This window comes from Hyla sarda (genome assembly GCF_029499605.1).
Source record: "Hyla sarda isolate aHylSar1 chromosome 1 unlocalized genomic scaffold, aHylSar1.hap1 SUPER_1_unloc_4, whole genome shotgun sequence".
Taxonomy (NCBI): Eukaryota; Metazoa; Chordata; class Amphibia; order Anura; family Hylidae; genus Hyla; species Hyla sarda.
The window spans coordinates 398,700-415,426 of record NW_026607590.1 but is presented as its reverse complement, the minus strand read 5'-3'; the positions used below and the strand labels follow the sequence as shown (position 1 = coordinate 415,426).

Below are 16,727 nucleotides of genomic sequence, written 5' to 3'. Positions count from 1 at the left end.
CAGGGGGGTGTGAGCACTACACCATGTGACTTCAGGGTAGAGAAGGCTTTACTGAGCATGCTCAGTAAAACCAATGTCCCTTACAATAACGGACATTTCCGGATGTATTTGGTAACGTCCGTCAGCCATAGACCTCAATGTTAAAATATAACGGACGTTAATTTATCCGTTTCTTGAAACAGAAAAATAATGAGTGGAAGTCCCGTCACATGTTCCGTCACCACTAAATCCCGTTAGTTATAACGAACTATTACAGGTCATAACGGATCATAGAAAAATCCCATAGACTTTAATGGGATTCTGTAACAGACGTAGAACATCCTTTTTTTTTTACATTTTCTAAACGAATTTCAAACAGATTTATAAAACGGAGTAATTCTGAAGTGTGAAAAGGGCCAAACAGTAATATTCATATTGCCACAATAAAAAAAGATGAAGAATAAATCATATAAGAGAGAAAACTTTTATTAACAATTGGTAACAAGTTTGGAGATGCAGTATATGATATATGTATAAATGTCAGATATCCTATGTACATGGTGAATATATAGATGTGTTATCTGCATCATTTATTGCTCTGAATTGACTTCTCTCCTGTGTGAGTTCTTTGATGCTGAAGAAGACCGGATTTCTGAGCAAAACATTTCCCACATTCTAAACATGAAAACGGCTTGTCTCCTGTGTGAGTTCTTTTATGTTGAATAAGATTTGGTTTCCGAGTAAAACATTTCCCACATTCTGAACATGAAAATGGCTTCTCCCCTGTGTGAGTTCTTTGATGTACAACAAGGTCTGATTTCTGAATAAAACATTTCCCACATACTGAACATGAAAATGGCTTCTCTCCTGTGTGAGTTCTTTGATGTTGAACAAGACCTGATTTAAAAGTAAAACATTTCCCACATTCTGAGCATGAATATGGTTTCCTTCCTGTATGAGCTCGTTGATGTCCAACACCCCTTCTGTGACCTTTCTGTGATGAATGAGAAGACAGGACCTGTATATAAGGATGAGATGACAGATCTTGGCTGTGAAGGGCTGAGGGTGTATCTGGGATAATGGAATGTTCTTCATATGTATCTTGTGTGATATCATCATCTGCTTTATAATCTGAAGATATAAGATTCTCCTCTGATCTCCTGGTACAAGAATCTGCAGAGAATAACACAGATTTTAATAACTTTAAAGGGGTATTCACATCTTAACCCCTTAAGAACTGAGCGATTTCACGTTTTGGCATTTTCGTTTTTTCCTCCTTGCCTTTAAAAAATCATAACCCTTTCAATTTTGCACCTAAAAATCTGTATTATGGCTCATTTTTTGCACCACCAATTCTACTTTACAGTGACATTAGTGATTTTACCGAAAATTCCACGGCAAAACGGAAAAAAAATCAATTGTGTGACAAACTTGAAGAAAAAATGCCATTTTATAAATTTTGGGGGCTTCCGTTTCTACGCAGTGCATATTTCGGTAAAAATGACACCTTATCATTATTCTGTAGGTCCATATGGTTAAAATGATCCCCAACTTATATAGGTTTGATTTTGTCGTACTTCAGAAAAAAATCAAATACATGCAGGAACTTTTTTATTTTTTTTTATTTTTCTGCGTTCAGGGCGCTATGAGGACTAATTTTTTGCGCAGTTATCTGAAGTTTTTAGCTGTACCATTTTTGTTCTGATCAGACTTTTTGATCACTTTTTATTCCCTTTTTTTGTGGTATAAAAAGTGATCAAAAATGCGCTATTTTGGACTTTGGATTTTTTTTGCGCGTACGCCATTGAATGGGCGGTTTTAAAAGTGGTATATTTTTATAATTCGGACATTTCCGCACGCGGTGATACCACATATGTTTATTTTTATTTACACTGTTTTATTTTGTTACTAGGAAATGCCGGGTGATTTAAACTTTTAATTCAGAAGGGAATACCTGAAAGGGTTAACTTTTTTTTTTACACTTTTTTTTTGCGAGCTCATAGCTCCTATAGGGACCTATGAGCTTGCAATGGCTGATTGCATACACAGATTGTTGCCTTGCCGTTGTATGGCAACAAGCTGTGTAATTGGCGGTTGATTGCTCCAGCCTGTAACTCAAACATGGAGCAATTAATCGGAGCCCGGACGCCGCCGGAGGAAGGTAGGGACCATCCTCTCTCCGGGTAGCTGATCGGGGCATCGCGATTTTATCGCAATGACCCCGATCAGCCGGGAAGCATTTACTTTCACTTTCGATGCATCGGAAGGGTTAATAGCGCGTGGCCGTGGGTCCCGCTATTAGCCGCGGGTCCCGGCTGTGAATAGGCGCCGGGACCATCCCGCTATGACGCGGAGTCTCGCTGGGACCCCGCATTATAGACAGGGACCGGACTTAGGACGTACTCATACGTCCTAAGTCCTTAAGGGGTTAAAGGCCCTATGTAATGTTGTAGTACATGTAAAAAAAAAACACACTTGTGCAAATAGTTATAATTACTTTCCTTGAAGTCTTTAAAGGAAACCTCTCCTGCTCTGGACAGTTCCTGACATGGACAGAGGTGTCAGCAGAGAGCACTGTGGTCAGACAGGAAAGAACTACATAACTTTCTGTGGAGCATACAGCAGCTGATAAATACTATTCATTTACTTTAATAGAAGTAATTTACAAATCTGTTTCATTTTCTGGCGCCAATTGATTTAAAAAAAATAATAATAATAATTGTTTTCCACTGGAGTTCCCCTTTAATTACCAAGACCCATTTTCAAATGTAACCGGTGTCTCTCTATGTTGTATTACCTTTGGGCGCTTTTACTGACTGAAGCGACTCTGATATTGTTTTTACGTGACGTATTGTAGTTTATAGTGGAAAATTAGTTCTCTAGGATTGTGGGGATAAAAAGGTGAAATTATTAAACTTAAAAATCAACAAAAAAATGATGATGTATTGTGGTTAAATATTAACATAACTATAATGGGACATTAATATAGATAGAATGGGATAGATAAAAAAAAAGGAATGACAGAAAAATTAAATAAATTAAACATGAAAAAAGTTTTAAAAAATGTATAAAATAAAAAAAAATCTGGTAAAATTAAAAAAAAAGTTAATAGAAAAAAAATGTAATTAGTTGAAATATTAAATAAAATGTAAAAAATATAAAATTTTAGGAATAACTTTTTAATTAATAAAAATACAGTAAATAAAATAGAAAATAGCAGAGCTAGTAGTGCGTCTTACCATCTTGCCGCACACACTTAGGGCTCATTCACACGAGCTGATTTATATGCACGGTTCTTGCTTCGTGTTAGAAAGGGGGATGGGCTCTTCAATGGGGCTTGCGGCGAGTTTTCCGCATCAGAAATTCCACAGCCGAAAATCTCCTGGGGATAGCCCGCCCCCTTTATAACAAGTAGCGGGAAACCTGCAAATAAATCCTCTCGTGTGAACGAGCCCTTAGTGTGATCCCCATTAGTAACAGACGCACATACTCGCCATTTCCCTACGTTTTCCTCTTCTTACAATTGCTCTGAGTTGTTGTGTTTTCCAGAGCTCAAATTCACCACGTTTTATGCTGAAACTTTACTAAATTTGTAGATTTCATTTGAAAATATATATTTTTCCCTGATGGCCACGTCCCCTTTGTAGGGTTTTCTGAGTAAGGTGGAGAGTTAGTCGTTTTTTGGGATTTTTTTTGTTGGAAATTCTGGCGCAACACACATGCGTTACAATAAACCCTACAAAATCTACTCGGAAAAGCCTTAAAGGGGTACTCCGGTGAAAAACTTTTTTTCTTAAATCAACTGGTGCCAGAAAGTTAAACAGATTTGTAAATTACTTCTATTAAAAAATCTTAATCCTTCCTGTACTTATTAGCTGCTGAATACTACAGTGGAAATTATTTTCTTTTTGAAACACAGAGCTGTCTGATCACGAGCACAGTGCTCTCTGCTGACATCTCTGTCCATTTTAGGAAATATCCAGAGCAGCATATGTTTGCTATGGGGATTTCCTTTTACCCTGGACAGTTCCTAAAATGGACAGAGATGTCAGCAGAGAGCACTGTAGCCATGATGTCAGCAGAGAGCACTGTAGCCATGATGTCAGCAGAGAGCTCTCTGTTTCAAACGGAAAATAATTTCCTCTGCAGTATTCAGCAGCTAATAAGTACAGGAAGGATTAAGATTTTTTAATAGAAGTAATTTACAAATCTGTTTAACTTTCTGGCACCAGTTGATTTAAAAAAAAAAGTTTTTCACCGGAGTACCTCTTTAACCCCAAGGCGGGACATCGCTGCGGCCGGTGATAGGCTGAAGCTCCATGTGACGTGCCGGGCTAACAGGAAGTAAGAAGAATACAGCCCGGGGACCGAACACCTGTACCGGAGTGTACCGGAGCTCCGGGGGCTCGTTGGCAGGTAAGAGAATGTGTGTTTTCTTTCATTTTGCAGCCCGGACGGGATGAAATGAAAAAAGTGCGCGCCGGAGTACTCCTTTAAGGACGCAGAAAATTTAATTTTTACGTTTTCGTTTTTTCCTCCTCGCCTTCAAAAAATCCTAACTCTTTTATATTTTCATCCACAGACTAGTATGAGGACTTGTTTTTTGCGTGACCAGTTGTCCGTTGTAATGACATCACTCACTTTACCATAAAATGTATGGCGCAACCAAAAAAATACTATTTGTGTGGGGAAATTAAAAAGAAAACCGCAATTTTGCTAATTTTGGAAGGTTTCGTTTTCACGCCGTACAATTTACGGTAAAAATTATGTGTTCTTTATTCTTTGGGTCAATACGATTAAAATGATACCCCTGATTATACACTTTTCTATTACTGTTGCGCTAAAAAAAAATCACAAACTTTTTAACCAAATTAGTACGTTTAAAATCCCCCTATTTTGAAGACACATAACTTTTTCATTTTTCCGTATAAGCGGCGGTATGAGGGCTCTTTTTTTGCGCCGTGATCTGTACTTTTTCTTGATACCATATTTCCTTATATAAAACTTTTAATAAATTTTTTATAATTTTTTTTTTAATAAAATGTTATAAAAAAGCAGCTATTTTGGACTTTTTTTTTTACGTTCACGCCGCTCACCGTACGGGATCATTAACATTTTATTTTAATAGTTCAGATATTTACGCACGCGGTGATACAAAATATGTATATAAAATATTTTTTAACACTTTTTGGGTAGGGAAATAGGGAAAATGGGGCAATTTACGTTTTTATTGGGGGAGGGGGTTTTTCAAATTTTTTTAACTTTTTTTTTTTACTTTTATCTTTACACTTTAATAGTCCCCATAGGGGACTATTTATAGCAATCACTCGATTGCTAATACTGTTCAGTGCTATGTATAGGACACAGCACTGATCAGGGTTATCGGTCATCTTCTGCTATGGTCTGCGGGACGGCAGATCAGAACAGAAGACACCGGGAAGACAGCGGAGGCAGGTGAGGGGACCTCCGTCTGCCGTGCTGGATGATCGGATCGCTGCGGCAGCGCTGCGGGCGATCCGATCATCCAATGAAGTGACCGCGATGCTGCAGATGCCGTGATCGGCATCTGAGGGGTTAATGGCGGACATCCGCAGGATCGCAGATATCCACCATTACCGGCTGGTCCCTGGCTGCGATCAACAGCCAGGACCTGCCGCGCATGATCCAGGCATCGCTCCGATGCTCGCGGTTATGCTTAGGACGTAAATGTACGTCCTGGTGCGTTAAGTACCACATCACCAGGACGTACATTTACGTCCTTCATCATTAAGGGGTTAAAGGGGTACTCCGCCCCTAGACATCTTATCCCCTATCCAAAGAATAGGGGATAAGATGTCAGAGCACCGCGGTCCCGCTGCTGGGGACCCTGGGGATCGCCGCTGCGGCACCGCACTATCATTACTGCACAGAGAGAGTTCGCTCTGTGCGTAATGACGGGCAATACAGGGGACTGAGCAGCGTGACGTCATGGCTCCGCCCCTCGTGACATCACGGCCCGCCCCCTTAATGCAAGTCTATGGCAGGGGCGTGACGACCGCCACGCCCGCTCCCATAGACTCGTATTGAGGGGTCGGGCCGTGACATGACGGGGGCGGAGCTGTGATGTAATGATGCTCCAGCCCCTTTATTGCCCGTCATTACGTGCAGAGCGAACTCGCTCTGTGCTGTAATGATAGCGCAGTGCCGCAGCGGGGATCCCGAGGGTCCCAAGCAGCGGGACCGCGGTGCTCTGACATCTTATCCCCTATTCTTTGGATAGGGGATAAGATGTCTAGGGGCTGAGTATCTCTTTAAAGGGGTTATCCAGGAATGGAAAAAAACGAAAAATTCTCAGATCAGCTTAGGACATTAACCTGTATCTATTGTATCTATTATTCTACTGTGACCTTTGTATCTCCTGTACGTGGCTCTAATACACCTTTTTATCCTCCTACTTGCTCCCTTCCCCGCACGCTGTCTTTAACCTCTTGGGGACGCAGGGCGTACCTGTACGTCCTGCTCCCGCGATGTAACGCGTGGTCACTGCGTGACCCCATGTCATATCGGGTCGGTCCCAGCGGCTAACGGTAGCCGGCACCCAGGGCTAATACCAGACATCCCCGATCGCGGTGATCTCCGGTATTAACCCATCTAAAATGTGAAAAAAAGTATTCCCAACAGCTCAGTCGGGCTGATCGGGACCACCGCAGTGTCTGGATCCGCTGGGAGGCAAGCGGAGGGTCCCTTACCTGCCTCCGATCAGCGATTGATTGCTCCAAGCCTGAGATCCAACCTTGAGCAATCGACATCCGATAACACTAATCAATGCAAGGCTATGGCATAGCATTGATCAGTGCTGGCAATCAATGTACTGCATGTTATATCCCCCTATGGGAGCTATAACATTGCAAAAAAAAAGGGTAAAAAAAAGAGTTAATAAATGCGATTTAACCCCTTCCCAAATAGAAATTTAAATCACCCCCCTTTCCCATTTAAATAAAAAATAAAATGAATATAAACATATGTGGTATCGCCGCGTGCGTAAATGTCCGTAATATAAAAATATTTTGTTATTTAAACCGCACGGTCAATGGCGTACGCGCAAAAAAAAAATCCAAGTATATTTTTGGTCACTTTTAATACCATAAAAAAATGAATAAAAAGCAAGTTTTATTTATTTTTAACCTCTAAAGGACTCAGGGCGTACAGGTACAGGCGCATCCTTTGTAGTACCCTGGTGAAATCCCCTGTGTGGACTGGAGACGTGACAAAATGCCCCCATGTAACGAGGGGGTGGGACATAACGTCTCGTCTCCAGTCCTGGAAGTGACTGAGGCCCGAGCAACACAGACAAGGGAACTGTCTCAGGAACAGGGTGAGGGGGGTGTAAGGGTCTTCAATCAATTGCTTCAATGGAAGGAGGTGAGGACCCGAAGCTACAAACACATCATCAAAATACCCATCGGCACTGGAGATTACAAGGATCTGCGTGACCACAGAGGAATTAGCCCATGAGAGGATAATCTTATTCATAGGTTTGTCCTTGAGGATCTCTGTGGATGAAGAAAGCCCACCCAAAAGCTGTCCCTGGCATGGAACAGGACCAAGTGTTTCCCGGCCAGGATTGGCATGATCAGAGGTAAGGGCCCGATTTGCCACAATAAAGACACAGCCCCTACCTCCTACTCTAATCCCTCTCCTCCGCAGAAAGGGGGGTGACCTGAGCTGCATTGGTTTGACCCTTAAAGGGGTACTTTGACCCTAAGACATCTTACCTCATATCGAAAGGATAGGGGATAAGATGCCTGATCGCGGGGGTCCCGACGCTGGGAAACCCTGCAATCTTTCATGCAGCACCCCGCTACCTTCAGCCTCCAGAGCGAACATCGCTCCGGGTCTGATGAATCCCGATCACGGGGCCTGAGTATTGTGACGTCACGGCCCCGCCCCTGTGTGACATCACGATCCGCCCCCTCAATGCAAGCCTATGGGAGGGGGTGTGGAGGAAGTCGTGGAGCCGTGACATCACAATACTCCGGCCCTGAGATCGTGATTCATCAGACCCGAAGCGATGGTCGCTCCGCATGCTGATGATAACAGGGTGCTGCATGAAAGATTGTGGGGATCCCCAGCAGCGGGACCCCCGTGATCAGGCATCTTATCCCCTATCCTTTCGATGAGATGTCTTAGGGTCGTAGTACCCCTTTAAAGATGATCTGGAACCAGGAGGCATGGGGGGATGGTTTGAAAGCCGAGGTAACAATCTGACAGAAGACAGAATGGTGGTAGAATCTGTGACTCTTCTCTATATTTAGTGGTTACTACTCACCGGGGTGGTTACTTGTAGGAATGTCCTCCTTATACTGCTTATCACCGCTCACATCTGTCTCTTCTTCTACTATTATGTCTGTAGCATTAATATAGTTTAGATTGTTTCCTGTAGGAATGTCCTCCTTATACTGCTCATCACTGCTCACATCTGTCTCTTCTTCCTTTATGTCTTTAACATTAATATAGATCAGATCCCTCCCTGTAGGAATGTCCTTCTTACACTGCTCATCACTGCTCACATCTGTCTCTGGAGCATTAATATTGTTCGGATCTTCTCCCTAAATCATAAGATATGGAAGAAATATTGTAAAAGTCATCACACAGAAGAAGTAATGTGGGATGTTATAGATGAGCAGGAGATGAGGAGTCATGGAGGGTGAGGGGACTGACCACAAGAGCTTCACAGCCCTTCTACAGATCATAGGGAATATCTCCATCTACCTGATCATCCTGTGGAAGAAGAGGACGGGGACACCTCTCTGGTGCTGATCTCTTACTGGATCTGACTGTAGGGAACACATACAGAGACTGAATTCATTCTTTACATACAAATAATGAGAGGACGTGTGTATATAGTCATGTCTATTACCTGGTGATGTGAGGGGCTGCTGATCCTCCATCATGACCTGATCCTTGTACTGATCCTTGTGTCCTTCTACATACTCCCACTCCTCCATGGAGAAATAGACCGCCACGTCCTGACACCTTATAGGAACCTGACACATAATGATACAGTCATCACCCCGACCCCTCCAGTGGTGTTACTGTATAATGTCCCAGCATTCCCAGCAGTGTCACCTCTCTAGTCATCACCAGACCCCTCCATTACTGTATAATGTCCCAGCATTCCCAGCAGTGTCACCTCTCCAGTCATCACCAGACCCCTCCATTACTGTATAATGTCCCAGCAGTGTCACCTCTCCAGTCATCACCAGACCCCTCCATTACTGTATAATGTCCCAGCAGTGTCACCTCTCCAGTCATCACCAGACCCCTCCATTACTGTATAATGTCCCAGCAGTGTCACCTCTCCAGTCATCACCAGACCCCTCCATTACTGTATAATGTCCCAGCAGGGTCACCTCTCCAGTCATCACCAGACCCCTCCATTACTGTATAATGTCCCAGCAGTGTCACCTCTCCAGTCATCACCAGACCCCTCCATTACTGTATAATGTCCCAGCAGTGTCACCTCTCCAGTCATCACCAGACCCCTCCATTACTGTATAATGTCCCAGCAATGTCACCTCTCCAGTCATCACCAGACCCCTCCATTACTGTATAATGTCCCAGCAGTGTCACCTCTCCAGTCATCACCAGACCCCTCCATTACTGTATAATGTCCCAGCAGTGTCACCTCTCCAGTCATCACCAGACCCCTCCATTACTGTATAATGTCCCAGCAGTGTCACCTCTCCAGTCATCACCAGACCCCTCCATTACTGTATAATGTCCTAGCAGTGTCACCTCTCCAGTCATCACCAGACCCCTCCATTACTGTATAATGTCCCAGCAGTGTCACCTCTCCAGTCATCACCAGACCCCTCCATTACTGTATAATGTCCCAGCAGTGTCACCTCTCCAGTCATCACCAGACCCCTCCATTACTGTATAATGTCCCAGCAGTGTCACCTCTCCAGTCATCACCAGAACCCTCCATTACTGTATAATGTCCCAGCAGTGTCACCTCTCCAGTCATCACCAGACCCCTCCATTACTGTATAATGTCCCAGCAGTGTCACCTCTCCAGTCATCACCAGACCCCTCCATTACTGTATAATGTCCCAGCAGTGTCACCTCTCCAGTCATCACCAGACCCCTCCATTACTGTATAATGTCCCAGCAGTGTCACCTCTCCAGTCATCACCAGACCCCTCCATTACTGTATAATGTCCCAGCAGTGTCACCTCTCCAGTCATCACCAGACCCCTCCATTACTGTATAATGTCCCAGCAGTGTCACCTCTCCAGTCATCACCAGACCCCTCCATTACTGTATAATGTCCCAGCAGTGTCACCTCTCCAGTCATCACCAGACCCCTCCATTACTGTATAATGTCCCAGCAGTGTCACCTCTCCAGTCATCACCAGACCCCTCCATTACTGTATAATGTCCCAGCAGTGTCACCTCTCCAGTCATCACCAGACCCCTCCATTACTGTATAATGTCCCAGCAGTGACACCTCTCCAGTCATCACCAGACCCCTCCATTACTGTATAATGTCCCAGCAGGGTCACCTCTCCAGTCATCACCAGACCCCTCCATTACTGTATAATGTTCCAGCAGGGTCACCTCTCCAGTCAGCAGCTCCATCATCTTGTTGATGAGTTCTCTGATCTTCTGTTCATCCATTTCCTCATGTATAAGGGAGTGAGGTGGGGGCCCCGGGATTGGGCTCAGGGTTCTTCCCCATCCTTCACACACAGGGGCCCGACAGCGCCCACTAGAGGACTTCTTCACTACTGTGTAATCCTGTGTATGGAGAGACACATTAATATCACTACATACATTCCCAGAATCCCTCACCTCTCCAGTCATATCCATCTGTTATTACATAGATAAGAATGAGGTCATGTGACATCACTCCCAGAATCCCTCACCTCTCCAGTCATTTCCATCTGTTATTCCATAGATAAGAATGAGGTCATGTGACATCACTCCCAGAAAGTCTCACCTCTCCAGTCATATCCATCTGTTATTACATAGATAAGAATGAGGTCATGTGACATCACTCCCAGAATCCCTCACCTCTCCAGTAATATCCATCTGTTATTCCATAGATAAGAATGAGGTCATGTGACATCACTCCCAGAATCCCTCACCTCTCCAGTAATATCCATCTGTTATTCCATAGATAAGAATGAGGTCTCGTGATATCACTCCCAGAATCCCTCACCTCTCCAGTCATATCCATCTGTTATTACATAGATAAGAATGAGGTCATGTGACATCACTCCCAGAATCCCTCACCTCTCCAGTCATATCCATCTGTTATTACATAGATAAGAATGAGGTCATGTGACATCACTCCCAGAATCCCTCACCTCTCCAGTCATATCCATCTGTTATTACATAGATAAGAATGAGGTCATGTGACATCACTCCCAGAATCCCTCACCTCTCCAGTCATATCCATCTGTTATTACATAGATAAGTATGAGGTCATGTGACATCACTCCCAGAATCCCTCACCTCTCCAGTCATATCCATCTGTTATTACATAGATAAGAATGAGGTCATGTGACATCACTCCCAGAATCCCTCACCTCTCCAGTAAGCCGGAAGAGTATCTGTAGGGTGAGGTTTATGATCCTGTCGGCCATCTTGTTCCTGTCTCTCTCCATGGTTGATGGGTCATCCAGGAGAATTCTCTTATATAGAAGATATCAGCAGAGGATCCTGGATTGGAGAAACCTGAAGGGAAGAAGAGGAGACGATGATAAACCGCACCAGATTCTATGGAGAAATAAAATCCATTTCCTGGAGATAATCTGGGGAAACATCTGAGGAGACATTATGGTCACAATGATTTCGGATGAGTTCTCCTCTATGATGACGTCCTCGGAAATTTACCAGAAAATCTTTCAGAATCTTTGGCGGCAAAGAATCAAATACAGAACAACAAACACCGAGAACACGAAAAGAAAGACAAGAAGGTAAACGTAAAGAAAAGAGAAGGAAAAGGGAGGATAGAGGGTGAAGGGAAACAAGGGGGGGGAGGAGCATAAGGCGGGAATGGACGACCAATCACATGACCCAGCAATATAGCAGAGAACACGCTGGAGGACACAACAGGACGGCGACTCCACAGGATCCTGGAATCACATCCACGGGGGCCACGTCTGGTAGAATCTATCATGAGACTCATGGATGGCGACTAATCTATCACCTTGGACACCAGAGCCGGAGGAGATGGGAAGATTTATAGGATGTGGGAGATGAAGGGTTAATGTATCATTTTACTATATTTTATCTATAGATCAATGTCTGACCCCTCCCCCAGAGAGAGGAGAAGATGTCTGGGGGCGGAGTCACCTTTATAGGGGTTCATTGTGTCACATCACAGCCACACACCCTCGTGATGTCACAGCCACACCCCCTCGTGATGTCACAGCCACACCCCCTCGTGATGTCACAGCCACACCCCCTCGTGATGTCACAGCCACACCCCCTCGTGATGTCACAGCCACACCCCCTCGTGATGTCACAGCCACACATCCCTCGTGATATCACAGCCACACACCCTCTCGTGATGTCACAGCCACACCCCTCATGATGTCACAGCCACACCCCCTCGTGATGTCACAGCCACACACCCTCATGATGTCACAGTCACACCCCCTCGTGATGTCACAGCTGCACCCCCTCGTGATGTCACAGCCGCACCCCCTTGTGATGTCACAGCCACACCCCCTCGTGATGTCACAGCCACACACCCTCATGATGTCACAGCCACACACCCTCATGATGTCACAGCCACACCCCCTCGTGATGTCACAGCCACACCCCCTCGTGATGTCAGTCACACACCCTCATGATGTCACAGCCACACACCCTCATGATGTCACAGCCACACCCCCTCGTGATGTCACAGCTGCACCCCCTCGTGATGTCACAGCCGCACCCCCTCGTGATGTCACAGTCACACCCCCTCGTGATGTCACAGCCACACCCCCTCGTGATGTCACAGCCACACACTCTCGTGATGTCACAGCCACACCCCCTCCATTCATGTCTATGGGAGGGGGCGTGTCGGCAGAGCCTGGATCCACAGAGGAGTCGGCCCAGTTCTCCATAAACCTCCTTCTACAAGATGGCGGCAGCCGGGGAGACATGTGGACACCGCGGGGAGAGAACCAGAAGGAGAAGAAGAACCTGACATATTAGAGGTAAAGACATAACAGGAATAGGGCCACAAGGACAGGAGGGCGGGGCTTCTAGCTGGGGGCCAACTGGGCGGAGATATAGGAAATGAGTAAAGATGGCGGAATAACACAAACAGCAGCAGAAACAAGACAATATATTAACCCTTCTCTCACCAGGAGCAAAGATAAAATAATATTATAGTAAAAAACACAAAAATACATAAAAATAATCCCCAAAGGAGAAATCACAGGATGAGGGGATCGGCCTCTATATAGGGGAGGGGGTGCGATTAACCCTTGTAAGGTTTTATTGTCAGTACTATGCATGGGTCATACCAGTGTGCGGGGGGGGGGGAGGAATATACCATCTGTGCTGCTGGGGGGACGTAAGAGAATCCTGACAGGGAGAGAACACACCTACCTGTATCTGTAGAGGAGCCGTGTACTTACAGGACCTGCGATGACGTCACCGTCATGTGATCAGTCACATGGAGGAGGAGGAGTCACATGATCAGGGGCTGCTGCTCTGGGTTCATCAGCTCAGTGTATGCAGGACCCTGCTGTCACATGACTTATCACAGGTCCTTCAGCTACAATATCTTCTCGACAACTCTGCTGAGCCCCGCCCACTCATGTCACATGATCCTCCCCACAGGTCCTTCAGCCACAGTCACTTCTTTACTGCTAAACTTTGCCCTCAAATGTACTGGTCACATGATTGTGACATCATCACAGGTTCTACACCTCCAGCATGTAGCGGATACAGAGCAGGTCCTGGTGGGGCAGTCACTGCTGTTGTGTTGTGTGTGGAGATCTCTCAGAGCAGCAGCCCCTGATCATGTGACTCCTCCTCCTCCATGTGACTGATCACATGACGGTGACATCATCGCAGGTCCTGTAAGCACACGGCTCCTCTACAGATACAGGTATGTGTGTGCGGTCACCATCAGATCAGGATTATTGGGGATGTTTATTATTAACCCTTAAAAGACTATTGCAGTGACAACCTCTATCCAAAGTATAGGGGATAAGTTATAGATTGCGGGGGTGGAACTGCTGGGATCCCCCGCTATCTCCTGTACGGGGCCCCATCAGTTTGCAGGAAGCAGGCGATCCGACCCCCCCACAGGAAGCCGCTGCTAAAGCACCGAAGCGTTTTGGCCTCCACTCTGTGCAGGGGTTGGCACGCCCACTTCCTGCGGACTGTCGGGGCCCTCTACAAGAGATCGCAGGGGGTCCCAGCAGTCAGACCCCCGCGATCTATAACTTGTCCCCTATATGTTGGTTATTTGTTTACTACAGAACTTCTTTAAGAACATGTGGTACATTTACACCCTGCGCCCCATAGCTCAGCTACATGAACATTACACATATACAGTGTGTACACATACAGCTCAGCTACATGTACATTACACATATACAGCTCTACTGTGTACACATACAGCTCAGCTACATGTACATTACACATATACAGCTCTACTGTGTACACATACAGCTCAGCTACATGTACATTACACATATACAGCTCTACTGTGTACACATACAGCTCAGCTACATGTACATTACACATATACAGCTCTACTGTGTACACATACAGCTCAGCTACATGTACATTACACATATACAGCTCTACTGTGTACACATACAGCTCAGCTACATGCACATTACACATATACAGCTCAGCTACATGTACATTACACATATACAGCTCTACTGTGTACACATACAGCTCAGCTACATGTACATTACACATATACAGCTCTACTGTGTACACATACAGCTCAGCTACATGTACATTACACATATACAGCTCTACTGTGTACACATACAGCTCAGCTACATGTACATTACACATATACAGCTCTACTGTGTACACATACAGCTCAGCTACATGTACATTACACATATACAGCTCTACTGTGTAGACATACAGCTCAGCTACATGTACATTACACATATACAGCTCTACTGTGTACATATACAGCTCAGCTACATGTACAATACACATATACAGCTCTACTGTGTACACATACAGCTCAGCTACATGTACATTACACATATACAGCTCTACTGTGTACACATACAGCTCAGCTACATTACACATATACAGCTCTACTGTGTACACATACAGCTCAGCTACATGTACATTACACATATACAGCTCTCCTGTGTACACATACAGCTCAGCTACATGTACATTACACATATACAGCTCTACTGTGTACACATACAGCTCAGCTACATGCACATTACACATATACAGCACTACTGTGTACACATATACAGCACTACTGTGTACACATACAGCTCAGCTACATGCACATTACACATATACAGCTCTACTGTGTACACATACAGCTCACCTACATGCACATTACACATATACAGCTCTACTGTGTACACATACAGCTCAGCTACATGCACATTACACATATACAGCTCTACTGTGTACACATACAGCTCAGCTACATGTACATTACACATATACAGCTCTACTGTGTACACATACAGCTCATCTACATGTACATTACACATATACAGCTCTACTGTGTACACATACAGCTCAGCTACATGTACATTACACATATACAGCTCTACTGTGTACACATACAGCTCAGCTACATGTACATTACACATATACAGCTCTACTGTGTACACATACAGCTCAGCTACATGTACATTACACATATACAGCTCTACTGTGTACACATACAGCTCAGCTACATGCACATTACACATATACAGCTCTACTGTGTACACATACAGCTCAGCTACATGTACATTACACATATACAGCTCTACTGTGTACACATACAGCTCAGCTACATGTACATTACACATATACAGCTCTACTGTGTACACATACAGCTCAGCTACATGCACATTACACACAGCTCTACTGTGTACACATACAGCTCAGCTACATGCACATTACACATATACAGCACTACTGTGTACACATATACAGCACTACTGTGTACACATACAGCTCAGCTACATGCACATTACACATATACAGCTCTACTGTGTACACATACAGCTCACCTACATGCACATTACACATATACAGCTCTACTGTGTACACATACAGCTCAGCTACATGCACATTACACATATACAGCTCTACTGTGTACACATACAGCTCAGCTACATGTACATTACACATATACAGCTCTACTGTGTACACATACAGCTCATCTACATGTACATTACACATATACAGCTCTACTGTGTACACATACAGCTCAGCTACATGTACATTACACATATACAGCTCTACTGTGTACACATACAGCTCAGCTACATGTACATTACACATATACAGCTCTACTGTGTACACATACAGCTCAGCTACATGTACATTACACATATACAGCTCTACTGTGTACACATACAGCTCAGCTACATGCACATTACACATATACAGCTCTACTGTGTACACATACAGCTCAGCTACATGTACATTACACATATACAGCTCTACTGTGTACACATACAGCTCAGCTACATGTACATTACACATATACAGCTCTACTGTGTACACATACAGCTCAGCTACATGTACATTACACA

The 16,727-nt window shown here is 44.5% G+C and overlaps 2 protein-coding genes and 1 pseudogene across 2 annotated transcripts in view; 2 read left to right on the top strand and 1 right to left on the bottom strand.

Moving 5' to 3' along the window:
• Positions 1-12,366, bottom strand: part of LOC130298200 (oocyte zinc finger protein XlCOF22-like) — a 40,161-nt pseudogene extending 27,795 nt beyond the window's left edge.
• Positions 1-16,727, top strand: part of LOC130298199 (oocyte zinc finger protein XlCOF7.1-like) — a 177,927-nt gene that overhangs the window by 105,247 nt on the left and 55,953 nt on the right.
• LOC130298186 (gastrula zinc finger protein XlCGF57.1-like) overlaps positions 13,923-16,727 on the top strand; it is a 91,119-nt gene continuing 88,314 nt past the window's right edge. Inside the window, exon 1 of the mRNA XM_056551098.1 lies at positions 13,923-14,080. The gene's annotated coding sequence lies outside the window, so the exon portion shown is untranslated. The remainder of the gene's footprint in view (positions 14,081-16,727) is intronic.